General features: G+C 45.7%; 1 long non-coding RNA gene across 2 annotated transcripts; it reads left to right on the top strand.

Moving 5' to 3' along the window:
* The first annotated feature begins 538 nt into the window (after positions 1–538).
* On the top strand, positions 539–2,621 carry LOC128050096 (uncharacterized). Of its 2 annotated transcripts, none has more exons than XR_008199612.1 (3): positions 539–671; positions 1,666–1,831; positions 2,499–2,621. It is a non-coding gene; the product is annotated as an uncharacterized LOC128050096 (long non-coding RNA). The 2 variants fall into 2 exon arrangements; XR_008199613.1 differs by having other exon boundaries at positions 2,445–2,578.
* Positions 2,622–16,387: the final 13,766 nt, after the last annotated feature.

The raw sequence follows: 16,387 nt of genomic DNA, 5'->3' as shown, positions 1-16,387 counted from the left end.
CGAGGTGGGAGCAGGGGTGGGATCAGAGGCGGGGCCTAGGGGTGGGTGGGGCTAGGAGAGATTGGGCGGGGCCTCAGGCCCGGCGCACCGCCTCCCCGGTTGTCCCGGCATCGCTTAGCGCCCAGCGAGAGCCAACCGCTATTAAGAGTGGAGGATTAATTGCTCATTGCTCTCGGTTCCCAGTCCCTCCCCCAGTCGCTACCCGCCAAGCCTAATTTTTCTCTCAGCTGCCCCACCCACCGCTCTTCTGACCTCGTCTACCACTCCCTCCTTTACTAACTTCTTGGTTCTTTCCCCGCAACTGATTTGATTTTCCTCACTACACTAGGAGGTGAAGTGAAGTGAAGTCGCTCAGTCGTGTCCGACCCTTTGCGACCCCGTGGACTGTATAGCCTACCGGGCTTCTCCGTCCATGGGATTTTCCAGGCAAGAATACCGGAGTGGGTTGCCATATCCTTCTCTGAGCCACCGGGGAAGCTTCACACTAACAGGAGGTGGAGGATCTCTATAGCCCGTTGATTTAATCCTCGTATCTTTTACTAAGTCACTTAAGTCGTGTCTGACTCGCTGCGACCCTATGGACTATAACCTGCCAGGTTCCTCTGTCCGTGGAATTCTCCAGACAAGAATAGTGGAGTGGATTGCCGTTTCCTTCTCCGTATCTTTTAAAGGTGAGGGAATTTTGGCTTGGCTGCGCGGATTTGGACAAGTCACTTGGCCTAAAGGACGATTTGAGGGGATTAGAGACAAAAGTGCAAAATGCCTGGCCAAGAAGGCCTGCAAGGGATTCTGAAATCGGAACCACAGGAGCTTCAGACAAAGATTAACCCGGGAGGAATGTTATTTCAACGTCCAAGCTACAAGCAGATCTTTTCCGACTGATTTTCCATGTCCTCCTTTCTCCTTCCCCTTGCTGGATGTCAGGGTTATGGATGAGGATAGAGAGTGAACAGAGATCAGCACAGGGCAGGGAGCCAGCAGCCAGTCCCACTGAAGGGACCTTGGGGCTCTGCCTTGTTGCCTGAGGTGGGAGCCACTGAGGACAGACATCTGCTTCCTCTTCCTATGATTGCCATCCTCCAGGCTTCTATGTCTGCTCTGCTGGCACAGGACCCACCAGGGGTACTGGCAGCTGACACTAAGATTCCTTGGGCCTTCACTCAATCCTTTATTTTAAAAAAAGAATGATACCAGCTACTGGGGGCTACGGAGCAAAGAAGATCCCAGCAAATCTTGACCCCAGCATCAGTATTAGTTCAGGAAATTATCTGCCATCCTTCAGAAATGGTGTAGAGGGCACAGATTTCCTGTTTTGGTAGTTTTGTAGTTGAATCAAGCTACTATTCACCCCACTCCAGTACTCTTGCCTGGAAAATCCCATGGATGGAGGAGCCTTGTAGGCTGCAGTCCATGGGGTCGCTAACAGTTGGACACGACTGAGCGACTTCACTTTCACTTTTCACTTTCATGCATTGGAGAAGGAAATGGCAACCCACTCGAGTGTTCTTGCCTGGACAGTCCCAGGGACGGGGGAGCCTGGTGGGCTTCTGTCTATGGGGTCGCACAGAGTCGGGCACAACTGAAGTGACTTAGCAGCAGCAGCAGCAAGCTACTATTCACTTCCATACTTCCAGAAGCATGTAAATTAGGTGTTTGATCTGTCAGCAGGTTTATGGACAGTCTTCTATGACCCAAGCATCAGGCAAAGTGCTTTGGGAGGCACAAAGATGAATAAGATGTGACCCTTGTTCTCCAGGATCCTGCCAAGTGGATGAAGAGAAAGGCCATATACATAATAAGATAACTGATGACCCAACTCTGCCTGTTGCTGGTGAGTGATAAGGTCCTGTGGGCTACAGGAGTTCAGAGCCAGGAAGTAGGGTGAGACAGCTGGTCCTTGGGCGCTTGCAGGAGCTTTTTGGGGTGAAGACAGAAGACTTCACGGCAAAGAGGGAGGCTGCAATGCATGCTTTATATCACGTGATATAAAAATCCCAGGTATAGGACTTCCTTGGTGGTCCAGTGGTTAAGAATCTGCCTGCCAGTGCAGGGGACACAGGTTTGATCCCTGGTCCTGGGAGATCCCACATGCTGCAGAGCAACTATGCCTGTGCACCACGGCTACTGAAACCCATGCTGTAGAGTTCGTGTTCTGCAACAAGAGAAACCAGCACAATGACAAGCCAGGGCACCACAATGAAGAGTAGCCCCCCGCTTGCTGCAACTAGAGAAAGTCTGCAGGCAGCAAAGAAGACCCAAGGAACCAAAAAAAAATAAACAAAAAAAAATCCCAGTTATAGTGCACATTTTAGCCTTCCAGCATCCACTTCTCTTTCTGTTAATAGTACCCCAAATATCTTTTGGCAGACCACTCTTCTCCCATTCTCAATCTGTGAGGTAAACTCGACCTTCTCCCCCTAACTCCAACCCTTACTCTTTTCCAGCTCTGAATGTTAACCATACAACCAAGCCTGACCAAGCTCTCTTACTCATCACAGGGGTTGATTGGCACTGGACTCAGTTCTGATTGTTCACTGTGGCTGCATCCTCCAAGCCAAATGACCCACATAAAGCCAACCATAGTCTATCGCAGCTGCTGGGAGGTTGGATTTGAACTTGAAGGTGTGAGACCCTGGAATTGCTGGGGACCACCGTTTGGAGACTGAGAATGAGGACAGTAGAGCTCTCAGCAGAAGAGCTGAGAGTTGGGGAGAAATCAGATGCTGACACTACATTTGAGCACCTGAAGCCAATTGTGCCCCCAAACAGATTTCTCAGTAACATGAGCCAATAAAGTCCCCTCTTCACTGAAGCCAGTTTGAGTTGGCTTCTGTCTTTTAAAACAGAAGGAGTTCCAGATGAAATCACCATGGGTGTGATTTCATTTGCTCAACACCTCCACAAGCTCCAAATCAAGGATTACCCTATTATTTAGATCAGAACACCGAGAACCATAGACCTCACACCATTGATTGAGCCAGGGCCAGGGCTGAACTCTGAGGATTCCTAATCGGATAGGCTCTTCCATGACATCCTACTGTCTTTGTGAGCACACTTGGCAGATGGCTGACTGAGTCCTATCCACAGAGTGTGTTAAAGCCAGTGCAAAGGGTGCCAGGATGTCCTTGTGAGGTACCAGTGGCGCCTCCAAGGCAGGAACAAGACCAACATGAGACAGATGAGCCACCCCCCTCCCCAAGGCAGTGTGGCAAGTAACTGGTGGTTCCACTGCCCCCTTTTGTTGAACCGGAGGTATCAGCCTGGTGAACAGCCAACCTATAATCTATACAAATGTCACATACAGATTGACATGTACAAATGACAAGATAAATGATATATTAGCATCATTATATTGTCACTTGCCTGCCACTGACTCCTACCAGATACAACTCTGATCCCAAAGTTCTTCCCCTTTCTGAGAATCCCATTGATCTACAGATTCAATCAGCAAATACTTATTTTGAGCCTACTCCAGGCAAAGCCCTGTGCTGGTTGATCAGGAACACAAAAAGGAAGCAGTCAGATCAGTATTTGCATATCTGACTGAGGTTCACCGAGCCAGGTGCTGGTGGATGCAACAGTGAATTGAGAGGAGAATCTGTTGTCCTCGTGGTGGCTACAGTCTGGTAGAGGTGTTGGCTGTGGATAGTAATTACTTTTTGGACACTCAGCCTCTGCTAATGATACCTCCTGGTTCTTTTCTGAGGCTGACCTTTCATCTTGGCATTCTTGGTTGGACTGTAAATCCAGGGGCCCTGTGCATTCCTGGCAGTACTGACACCAACGCTGTAGAACACTTCCCCTGTGCCAGTCACTGACAGGTTTACACCATCAGTACTCACCAACCCCCATAGCTAGGTGTCCCCATTGCAGGGGCCGAATCTGGAGCAATGGAAAAAGGACTAGCTCAAGGTCACAAGGCTAGTAAGTGGCAGAACCTGGATACAAATCCATGCTGTCTGGCTGCAGAGACCGGCCCTTACCACTCCTCTAAACTGACTTGCAAAGTCAGTGAGCCATGTTGTCTGAGTATGGGTTGCTCCAACCAGGCCCAGTTGTTCTTTTTCTCTTAGAAATAAGAATCATGAGGATGATGACACAAGGACAGACAGCACTGTTGCAGTGGATTTCTTCCATTGCTCATGTTCTGGTAGGATTATGGCATATCTCCCACTTGCCTGGGGTCCTAGGTGTGCACTTGCCTCCTTGTCCCATCTTGCAGCCTGATTCTCAATTGTTTGTTGTATTCTACAGGTCACCCCATATGCTTCCAGTAAACTCACTTTGGATTTCAGTTAGTCAGAGTCAGTTTCAGTTGCATGCCACTAGGAGCCCTAATAGATAAAGAAATGCCCAAAATTACCTCCAACACACAGCAGAGATGAAGGGCTTGGAGCTTCATAGCTGTGCTAATGTTTGTGAATGCCAAAGGAGGTTCGGGTCTGGGAAGGTATTCACACAAAGGGAGAGAGAGCTCAAGGGATGAAGGGAGACGGGATGCAAATCAAATGTGTCAGGAGTCCTAGGGTGCATATTTTCATCTCAGTCACCAAGAGAAAAAAAAAGTCGGTTTGGGCTCCTGTGCGGCACTTCCTCCTTCTTGCCTTGCATGTGAAGATTGAATGCTTGCAGGAAGCAGACCACCAGTGGTGTCTCGCACGGAGTTCAGACAGACATCAAAGTTAATCCGCTCTCTGATCTGAGCAAAATGTGACGAGGGTTTCCTGGGACAGCAGCTCTACTAATTGTGGCTCTGCAGCTTGGCTGCTGTATTTTTAGACTATTGTGGATTCCCAGGAAGTAGCGTCACCTTCTGCCAGAAAACAGACTAGAAGCCTGGGCTTTGGAGAGGAGTGAGATCTAACACAGGACCCTCTAGACTTGTTCTTTTGAGAATACGAGAGGAAGCCGGGGAAATGCTTCCCTGTTTTTCTCGAGCTCTGTGGCTCTCTCAGTCCCCACCTGTCTGTATAAATATTTCCAATTTATATCACTTGTCAAGTTTTTCTGCTTTGATGTGTTCTTTATATCCAAGAATTGAATTGAATTGAAAGTCGCTCAGTCGTGTCAAACTCTTTGTGACCCCATGGACTATAGAGTCCATGGAATTCTCCAGGCCAGAATACTGGAGTGGGTAGCCTTGCCCTTCTCCAGGGGATCTTCCCAACCCAGGGGGTCAAGCCCAGGTCTCCAGCATTGCAGGTGGATTCTATACCAGCTGAGCCACAAGGGAAGCCCTTATATCTAAGAGATTTCCCCCAAATATCCATCTTGGCTTCTTCTCTCTTGCCAGCTATCTGCCTTACAGTTGTAACTAGTTCCTTTATGACTTCCGGGTGTCTAGACCCAGCCTCGTGTGCCTGATGGCCAGCTTTGGGTTCAAGACCCACTCACTCCTGCTTCCCCTGCCCATCACTTTCACGGCACTGGCTTGGTTTGAGGCCTCACCTGCTGACCTTGGCTACGGCTGTCCAACTTGTCTCGCATGTGTCACCCTCTTCAGCCACCAACTGTCTCATTTGTGGGAGAGCCAAAATCATCTTCTGAAACCATAGATCTGGTCAATCAATTCTACTCCTCTCAGAAGCCTTCAGTGTCTCTCTGAAGGGTCAGGACCTATCATCCAGGACCCCAGGCTCTGGTCAACAGGCCATTAAAGCGCTTCTGCCTCGATGTGGTTCTGCTGCATAAGACAATAGTGCCCTTCATCTTGGCTGCCTGGCTCTGTGCCGTGGCCACGGTTGATTGAATCAGCAGGGTTGAAAAACCCAGACCATAGTCAAAGACCACAAATCTCTGTCTAAATGGGGAATGGGCTGACCCGGTCAGACTCTCTGCCCCTGGAATTTCAGCTGGTAGGTCAGGGAGAGTTGGCGCTCAGCAGAGGGAGTAGAAGTTGGACAGATGAACAGGAGGAGGTGATAGGAGCACGAGGGGAGCTCTGAGTAAGCCAGGGTGACGAGTTAGTAGAAACTGTCAGAGAAAAGCTGGGTTGAGTAGATGGGGGAGGAATTGCCTGGGAGTAACAGGAAGCAGGGCATGATGGAGGAGAGAGAAAACCAAGATTCACAAATCCTGCTGCTGAGAAATAACGAGATACCTTAAGCTTGAGGACTGCCTGGGATTCATGTATTCGTTCATTGATTTCTACCAGTTTTATGGAGCACCTGTTATATGCCAGACACTATTCTAAGAGGATGAGATGGTTGGATGGCATCAGCGACTCAATGGGTATGAGTTTGAGCAAGTTCTGGGAGATGGTAAAGGTCAGGGAAGCCTGGCATGCTGCAGTCCATGGGGTCGCAAAGAGACATGACTGAGCGACTGAACAGCAACAACAAATTTTAAGCATTAGACAAAGTCCTTGCCTTCATGATGCTTGTATTCTAGTTGGGGAGGTAAATAATAAATAGACAAAAATAAACGGGAACAATTTGGAAATTTCTGACAAAACTAAACATATTCTTCCCATACAATACCAAAGGAGCTGAGAACATCAGTCTGCTTAAAAGCCTGCATGTGGATGTTTGTAGCAGCTTTGTTCAAAATTGCTGAAATGTGGAAGCAACTGTTGCAGGAAAGGGGACCCCTTCCAGGGCCCAAAACTGGACTCTTGTCTAACACTCGGAAAAAAATTGTCTGAGGAGACACGTGCTGACAAAGCAAGAGATTTTATTGGGAAGGGCACCCGGATGGAGAGCAGTAGGGTAAGGGAACCCAGGAGAATAGCTCTGCTGCATGGCTCGCAATCTTGGGTTTTATGGTGATGGGATTAGTTTCCGGGTGGTCTTTGGCCAATCATTCTAACTCAGAGTCTTTCCTGGTGGCGCACGCATCACTCAGCCAAGATGGATGCTAGCAAGAAGGATTCCGGGAAGTGGACGGACTCGCGGTGTCTCCTTTCGACCTTTCCTGAACTCTTCCGGTTGGTGGTGGCTTATTAGTTCCGTATTCCTTATCAGGATCTCCTGTCATAAAACAGCTCATGCGAATGGTTACTATGGTGCCTGGCCAGGGTGGGCGGTTTCAGTAAGTGTGCTTCCCCTAACACAACCACTGTGTCCTTCAGTAGGTAAATGGATAAATTATCTGTGGTACAGACAGTGGAATATTATTCAGCACTAAAAAGAATTAGCTATGAAGGAAAAGACTTGGAGTAGCCTTAAATGCATATTACTAAGTAAAAGAAGCCACTCTGAAGTCTACATACTGTGTGGCTTTCTAGAAAAGGCAAAACTATGGAGATGATAAAAAGATCAGTGTTTGCCAGGGTTAGGGAATAGGAGAGATGAAGCAGAGCCCAGAGGATTTTAAGGGTAGTGAAAATACCTTTATGCTCCTGTAATAATGGATTCCTGTAATTATACATTTGTCCAAATGCATAGAGTACACAATGCCAAGAGTGAATCATAATAGTAAGCTATGGATTTTGGATGATAATTATGTGTCAGTGTAGGTTTACGGTTTGTAACACACATTCCACTCTGGATGGTGATAGTGGGGGAGGCTGTGTGTCATGTGAGAGTAGAGGGCATATGGGAACTGTACGCTGCTCAGTTTTGTTGGGAACCTAAAACTGCTCTGGAAAAATAAAGTCTATTTTTCAAAAACCCTCCCCCCACCATTAGAAGAGGTTTAGTAAGCTGTTTTAATTTCTCCAGAAGCTATAGAGAAAAGAAACAGACTTTGAAGGGGGAAAAAAATCCATGTTATAACAAAAACCTGGGGGAGGGGGGAAGGGATTACTCCAGATGAAAAGAAAATAAAGGCATATTTGATAGATAGACAAAATAAGAAGTGCTGGAAAGAAAAACTGAGCTAGCAAGGGGCTGGGGTTTGTGGTTGGAGTGGGGGATGGGAGGGCAACTATTTTTGCTTAGGTGTTAGGAAAGGCCTCTCTGAGAAGGCGGCAGACATCTGAGTGAAGGGAAGTGGGGAGCCCTGTGAGTATCTGGAGGAGGAACCATCCAAGTGGAGGGTCCTGGGTGCAAAAGTGGTGAGCACACGGTATGCTTGCTGTTCCAAGAACAGGAAGGAGGTCTATGTGGCTGGAGCGGAGTGAACCGAGGGGACATGGAGGTGGCCCAGGCAGGAGCATGGTGCCCAGGGGCATCAGAGGCCACGCGGAGGACTCAGGACGTTACTGTGTGTGTGATGCGGGGAGCCACGCAGGATCCCCAGCAACCTTCCAGTGCTGCCATCTCTTGGGAAGTTCAGTTGCTCTATGGTTTTCATTCTTTGCACGGACGCCTTCCTTACCCACGGGACCCCCTTATTTCCCACAAAGCCCTTTTACTCAGAAGAGCAGAAATCAGTTTTCCTTCCTGGCAGCAAAGTGATCCCCTCCCCATTATTTGACCCCAACGACCTCCTGGGTTTCTCTTTCGCGTCTCTCCCAGCACCTACCTCCGGCAGCCGTATCTATTTGCCGGGTGCTAAATGCCGCCGCCTTTGCCTGCCTGGTGCCTTTGCTCTCACTCTTCCCTGTGTTTGGATGACTTTCTCCCAGAGCATCTTGTCACAGTCCTTCTCTCCCAGGACATTCTCAGACCCCTCGTTTTCTAGGAAAGCTTCTAGATTACTTGATTTTAAATGAACTGGTCTCTCCAAAACTCCCATTTGAATTATTTTTGGCTGCATAACCAGCTACCCCAAACTTAGCATCTAAATATTAAAATGATGTTTTACCATCTCTTGAAATGCTGTGGCTTTACTAAGCCTTCTGCGTCTCAGGGGTGTCTGGGCGCTGGTACAACTGACGTCGGCCAGGGGCCTAGCTGGGCTGGACCATCTCAGATGGCTGACAGCTGATGCTCAGTGACTGCCAATGGGAGTACCCATCGGTGACATTTCCCAGCATGGAGATTCTGTCCTGAGAGGGATTATCCCAAGGAAGTCAGGAGGGAGCCACAGACTTCTGATGGTTTAAGACTTGGAAGGCACACTTGTAATCATTTTAGCAAAGGTCATAGATGGACTAGATTCAAGGGGCAGGAGGTTAGAGCATGCGATGGGGGCTAGACCTCAGTTCTGCAGTTAACTTTAATCCAGCACAGCTTTCTTGGTGCTTTACCCACATACTGATTAGAATGTTTATCTCCTTTTGTCTGTATTATAATCATTTGTGTTTTTATCTCACATACTAGATTTTAAGTTTTTAATGAAAAAGGCAGAGGAACCAGAGATCAAGTTGCCAACATCCATTGGATCATAGAAAAAGCAAGAGAATTCCAGAAAAACATCTCAGTTCAGTCACTCAGTCGTGTCCAACTCTTTGCGACCCCATGAACCACAGCACGCCAGGACTCCCTGTCCATCACCAACTCCTGGAGTTTACCTAAACTCACGTCCATTGAGTCGGTGATACCATCTAACCATCTCATTCTCTGTTGTCCCCTTCTCCTCCTGCCTTCAATCTTTCCCAACATCAGGGTCTTTTCAAATGAGTCAGCTCTTTGCATCAGGTGGCCAAAATATTGGAGTTTCTCCTGCTTTATTAACTATACCTAAGCCTTTGACTGTGTGGATCACAACAAACTGTGGAACATTCTTAAACAGATGGGAATATCAGACCACTTTACCTGCCTCCTTAGAAATCTGTATGCAGGTCAAGAAGCAACAGGTAGAACCGGACATGGAACAACAGACTGGTTCCAAATTGGGAAAGGAGTACATCAAGGCTGCTTGTTTATGTTACTTATATGCAGAGTACATCATGTGAAATGCCCAGCTGGACGAAGCACAAGCGGGAATCAAGACTGCCGGGAGAAATATCAGTAACCTCAGACATGCAGATGACCCCACCCTTATGGCAGAAAGCAAAGAACTAAAGAGCCTCTTGATGAAAGTGAAAGAGGAGAGTGAAAAAAGTTGGCTTAAAACTCAACATTCAGAAAACTAAGATCATGGCATCCGGTCCCATCACTTCATGGCAAATAGATGGAGAAACAATGGAAACAGTGAGAGACTATTTTCTTGGGCTCCAAAATCACTGCAGATGGTGGCTGCAGCCTTGAAATTAAAAGACATTTGCTCCTTGAAAGAAAAGCCGTGACCAACCTAGACAGCATATTAAAAGGCAGAGACAATACTTTGTCAGCAAAGATCCATCTGGTCAAACTTTGGATGGTCATGTATGGATGTGAGAGTTGGACTATAAAGAAAACTGAGCAGTGAAGAATTAATGCTTTTGAACTGTGTTGTTGGAGAAGATTCTTGAGAGTCCCTTAGACTGCAAGGAGATCAAACCAGTCAACCCTAAAGGCAATCAGTCCTGAATATTCATTGGAAGGACTGATGCTGAAGCTGAAATTCCAATACTTTGGCCATGTGATGCGAAGAACTTACTCATTTGAAAAGACTCTGATGCTGGAAAAGATTGAAGGAGGGAGGAGAAGAGGACGACAGGGGATAAGATGGTTGGATGGCATCACCAACTTGATGGACATGAGTTTAAGCAAGCTCCAGGAGTTGGTGATGGACAGGGAAGCCTGGCGTGCTGCAATCCATGGGGTGGCAAATAGTCAGACATGACTGAGTGACTGAACTGAATGAAAGATTATATCTTCTTTAAAATTTTTATTTATTTGTGACAAGTCTTAGTTGTGGCATGTGGGATCTAGTTTCCTGGTAAGGGATAAAACTTGGGCCCACTGCATTGGGAGTGTGGCATCTTGGTCACTGGACCAGCAGGGAAGTCCTGAGATTACATCCCATTTGACTGAATTCTGTCAGTGTAATAACCACAGTAACAACAACAAACATTTAGTGCCTACTTGCTATATACTTGAGCTCATCTAATCTCCAGCCAGACTTTTTTCCCCATTTTACAGATGGGGAAACTGAGGCATAGAGAAATTCAGTCTTGCCTAGACCTACATAATTGGCAAGTGGCTGAGTCAGGATTGAACCCACTAAAGAATCTGTTCCCATTCTCTCTTCTGTTGTCATCTTACAATCTTGATACCAACAGAATGTATTCAAGTCAATCCCCGTCGGCATAACCAAAGTGTCACTGGGCAGAAGAACAAACATGAAGAAGAAGAAACAGCAAGACAGAAAGTGAATGGTGGCACGGATTCGTCATCAAGTGCTCCAAGTGGCTCCAGGGGTCCAGTGCTGAGCATCCTTTGCAGTCTGCTAGCTGGAATACAGAGTGGGAGTTCAGCAAGTAGCAGAGTATTTATTTGCTCTGAGTGCCTGATGCAACTTTCCTCCCAAATCCCCATTTTCTATCTGCCAAGATAGGTGATGGAGGTTTATGGTTCATGTTCTAGCACATCTGCCCTGGCCAGGGACCTACAACTCTGAATTTCTGGCCTGCTCCCTTCCAGCCAAAAGTGAATCTAGATTTACTTCCCATCAGCAACAAGCACCATCTCTATGTCCTGTGAGATCCTAGTTGTAGAAGATTCGGCTTTTATCCTTTGGATATCAATCTATGTGTAGAAGTCCTTATTCTGTGGAAGAAGAGAGACTGAAGCAAAAAATAAGTGAAAATTTCTTATCCAGGCAGATGACAAATAAAATTTCAGTATTTCTTATATTAAACCACCTTTTATACCTCTGTTCTTTTATGACTATAAGAGCATGGCTGGGCTAAAAGTCAAACAAACAGACTTAGTTTCTGTCTTGGTGCATTCAGGCTGCTCTAGCAAAATGCCATAGACCAGGTAGTTCATAAACAACGTTTATTTTTCACACGTCTGGAGGCTAGGATCATCACCCAAGATCATGGTGCCAACATGGCTGATATGGGTCCTAATTCTGTATAAGTTGGGTCTTTCTTGCCATGTGGTAGAAGGAGGAGGGATCTCTCTGAACCCCCCCTTTTAAGGCACTAATCCCATTCATGAAGGCTGCACTCTCATGTCGTAAGCACCTCTTAAAAGCCTCACCTCCTTAGCCACTAGAAAGATAAAAGTGTAGATCAGCTTATAAAAATACTTGTTAAGACCCTAGAAAGTCTTAACTGAAATGATGGAACTCTGTCAAACAACAGAGAAAATTCATTCTGAAAATACCAACAGGTTGTGTAGTCAAGTCAATCAAAAATTGACTCTATCAGAGGCAATATGCTCTAACATGGACTGCTGGTCCTACTGAATATTTTTGTTCCCTTGACCCCTGCCACTCATCCCCATAACCATTCTTCACCTATCAGCCAGGGTTAACTGAGAAATTGAAATCAGATTGTGTAAAAGTGAAAGTCTCTCAGTCGTGTCCAACTCTTTGTGATCCCATGAAATGTAGCCCCCCAGACTCCTCCTCTGTCCATGGAATTCTCCAGGCAAGAATACTGGAGTGGGTAGCCATTCTCTTCTCCAGGGGATCTTCTAGACCCAGGGATTGAACCCAGGTCTCCCGCATTGCAGGCAGATTCTTTACCGTCTGAGCCACCAGGAAAGCCCAGATTGTATGACCTATTGATGAAATACCCCCAAGTCTTCCTAATCACTTAGAATAATAGCCAAACATCTTACTATGTCCCTAGAAGATTCTAGATCACTTGTCCCTGCCCACGTCTTCCAACCTCATCTCCCTCCATTCACTTTCCATTCATCTCCTTGCTCCCTTTCCTACAATGCCCTCAACCCACCTGTTTATACATTCCCCACAGCCCCTTATTCTGGAATGTAAGCACCATGAGGGCAGAGATGTTACCTACTTACCCACTGCGTCTCTAGCACCTTTCAGAATATTTGGCACATAGTAGTTGCTCAATAAGTAATTGTTGAATGACTTAAGATACCTGTTTTCTTATATTCTCCAGCCTTTTTAGAGAAACTATTATACAGGGAAGATAGTTTGGAAGTTTAATCTCTCCTGGGAAAGCAGGGAAAGCTTTGCTTCTCATTAATTATTTAATTACCTTCAAAGCTTGGGATTTCAGGAAGATTAAAAATTTTCCCTATTCCACTTGTCACAGCTACATGCTGTCAAGCCTAATCACAGCACCTGTGACTCTTACACTGCTTGCTGGTGTCTGGTCTCCCTGAAGGATTAGTACAGCAAGAAAGTATCTGCAGACTGTTATTATTGGCATCTTTTGAGAGTTTAATTAATGGAGTATTTTTCTCCTTTCCTATTCACGGTCAGGATGTTGATTAACTTGTTAGTGGGAGCTTTGTCATGTAGAGGAGCCCCGAGGAGGATGCTTAGGGCTGATGAGAGATGCTAAGGCTGCCCTTAGTAGCTGGTTAAGGAATCAGTGTGTTCCAGCAACCTCCCCCATATCCGTGTGGTCCACACCCCATATGGGAAGATGGGCACGTACTGCAATTGTTGGCTGCAGTGGGTGGTTGGACTCACTGGGACTTCTCTGCTGACCAGGCCTTTCTTTCCGTCTACAGCATCTTTGTGGACATGGGGGTCCCCACGTTTTCAGTGGTTGAGGCCAGCAGGCAGCAGCACACTCTGTTGCTTTGTCACGGGCAACTTCGTCTCAGGGTTTGGGCCTCCATCCAGGCTGCCTCAGCACTCCTGACTAGCAAGTTCTGGAAATAGTTCATCCACAGAGCTGGCTGGCAGGCGAAGGCTTCTCCTTGGAGCGTGGGGGTAAATCTGACCACTCCCGCTCTGGCTCTAGGCACAGCCATTGCTTCTACTTCTCCCTAATCTGAAGCTTTCACAGTCAACTGAGATCTTGGGAAAGTTCTGCATTTAAGTGCATCTTTGTAGAGAGATGGAGCTGGGTTTCAGTCTTACCAATGTATCTAAATCTTGTAAGCCTCAATTTCTTCATCTGCCAAATGGAGATGATAACTCTATCCTGCCTCACAATTTTTTTGAGCACTTTAAATGAGACACTGCATGCAACTGTTTATTTTTTTTTTTAATTTTTTTTAGTATTAAGTTTTTTATTTTTTTAATTTTAAAATCTTTAATTCTTACATGTGTTCCCAAACATGAACCCCCCTCCCACCTCCCTCCCCATAACATCTCTGTGGGTCATCCCCATTGCATGCAACTGTTTAGAACAGTAAATGTCAGCTAATATTGTTTGCATTCAAGCCTGTGGGTGAGGGCTTCCTTGGTGGCTCAGCTGGTACCTGACCATAGATGCCAAGGCAGGAGACGAAAGAAACGTGGGTTTGATCTCTGGGTTGGGAAAATCCCCTGGAGAAGGAAATGGAAATCTGCTTCAGTATTTTTGACTGGAAAATTCCATGGACAGAGGGGCCTGGCAGGTTACAGTCCACGGGGTTGCAAAGAGCTGGACATGAATGAGGGTGCAGGCACATCCCCCCGGCACCCCACACACACACCGTGTGTGGCACCTTGACAAGTTAATTCAACTCTCTGGGCCTCAGTTTCCTTATCTATAAAATGAGGCCAGGAAGATTGTGTGATGGTGAAATGAGAATGCAAGATAAAATGTCAGTTTATGGATACATTGCTAAACTGGACAAATCCTAGTAAATTTCATCAGTGACTTATCTGCATCTACCCTGGCCATTAAGTTGACTTTCTCAACAAAGCCCTAAACATGGACATCCTGTCAGTCTTACTCATTAAAAAGAATGTATCAGTAGGAATATAAAGTGGGGAGGGCTGTATGCAAACACTGCTGAGAAGTGAAAACAAAGAAAAGAAAAGAAAAAGCAAATAACATTTAAATGATTATTGTATGAGTGACCGGACTATCGTCCCTCAGGGGAAAATATTTCCCACTTTGCTTAGAGCAGCAAAAAGAGGAGAAAAAAATTTGATGGTTATTTCAAATTTGTCTCCCCCAGGGAAATTAAACCTGAGTTATGGGGTATTTTTCATAAAGCAAAGTCTAGTATAAAACTAACAAGCTAAAAAAAAAAAAAAAACATTGTTAGGCAAACTTAAGTGGATTTGGACAGCTTGTCCTGAGTGATGGCTGTTTGGGTGCACTGGCACACCTGCCACAGAATGTCCTCTTACTCCATCCTCATCCTGCGGGGACCTGAGTGTATCCATTGGAGTTGCCTCACCTGCCCGTGGTCCTGTCTCTCTTGCAGGGATATCCAGTGCTAATAGCTGATGTGTTGATAGACCCTCCCAGGCTATGCCACTCCCAGCAGCCCTCCTCATCCCCAGCAGTAACTGATGTGCTATGAGGACTACAAAGGCAGTATTTTTATTTTATTTTTTATATTTTGGGATTGGGTTCTTAGAATGAACTAACATATATGCAACTTTTAATCATCTTCAAATCCCTAAATGATAATGCTTGATTTTATTTTTTATTAAAAAATTTTTGTTTTTGTCTCATCATGAGGTATGTTGGTATCTCAGTTCCCTGATCAGAGATTGAACCCATGCCCTCTGCAATGGAAGCACCGGCTTCTAACTGGATGGCCAGGAAAATCTCAAAGGCAGTATTTCTATATTGAAGCTGCAAGTTATTATATATAAGCTATGGTTTCTGTTTGTTTGGTTTTTTTCTTCAAAAACTACGCTGGGTCCTTTTCCAGAAGCCTGATGGCTTTTAGCCTCATTTAAAATGTTCTGTTCTAAGGGCTATAAGGATCAGGGACATTTCTTATTTAAATCTTTCCAGCACCTCTTTCTACAACAGAACCTTCTTTTCCGTAGGGAATCCACGTCAGCTGCCTAGTCCGGGTACCCCATGCCCTTGGCCATAATGACTGGTTCGGAGAGGTACGTGATCCAAGTCAAGAAAATTGGGATCTTCTTTGGATCTTTTCTGATGCTGCCATCAGGAAAGCTGTGTCTTTCCCTGGGGGTTAGGTTCAGAGGATTTCCGTCTGAGGCTCTGGTGCCCACAGGATGAGGGCCAGTTAGAGAAACAGGAAATCCCTGATAGCCTTATTTGCAGTCTGGATCAAGACTTGCCTGAAGCCAGAATGGTAGGGCATTATGTGGGCTAATAAACACCTTCCATGCTGCTTTGTAAAAAAAAATAATAATCACTTTATTTTTTTTTATATTTATTTGGTTGTACTGGGTCTTAGTCATAGCATGTGGGATCTTAGTTCCCCATTAGGGGTTGAACCCAGGACCCCCTGCATTGGAAGCTCAGAGTCTTAGCTACTTAACCATGAGGGAAGTCCCCATGGTCCCTTTTGAATGGAGTTTCTGCCAATCCAATTTCTGAAAGTGTTTTTTTTTTTTTTTTTAATTTTCAAAGCATCCTGAAAATTACAGTTAGATTAACCTGTATATTAGGCTTTTTAAATATCGTGAATAATTGCTATAATGGAATGAATGTATTGTAAAGAAATGTGTACTAGAGGGTAGCATGTAGGGTTAAGTTTTGGATTTCCTCTAAAAATAGTGTCTCCTATTTACTGAACACTTACAATGTACCAGCTGTTTCATATACTCTATGTCGTGGCTTCTTACCACTTTCTTGCATGTTATATTATATTCATTTTAGAAAGGAGAAAATTGA

Source organism: Budorcas taxicolor, chromosome 6 (assembly GCF_023091745.1).
Source record: "Budorcas taxicolor isolate Tak-1 chromosome 6, Takin1.1, whole genome shotgun sequence".
NCBI classification, from domain to species: domain Eukaryota; kingdom Metazoa; phylum Chordata; class Mammalia; order Artiodactyla; family Bovidae; genus Budorcas; species Budorcas taxicolor.
This window is presented reverse-complemented; position numbering and strand designations above follow the sequence as displayed.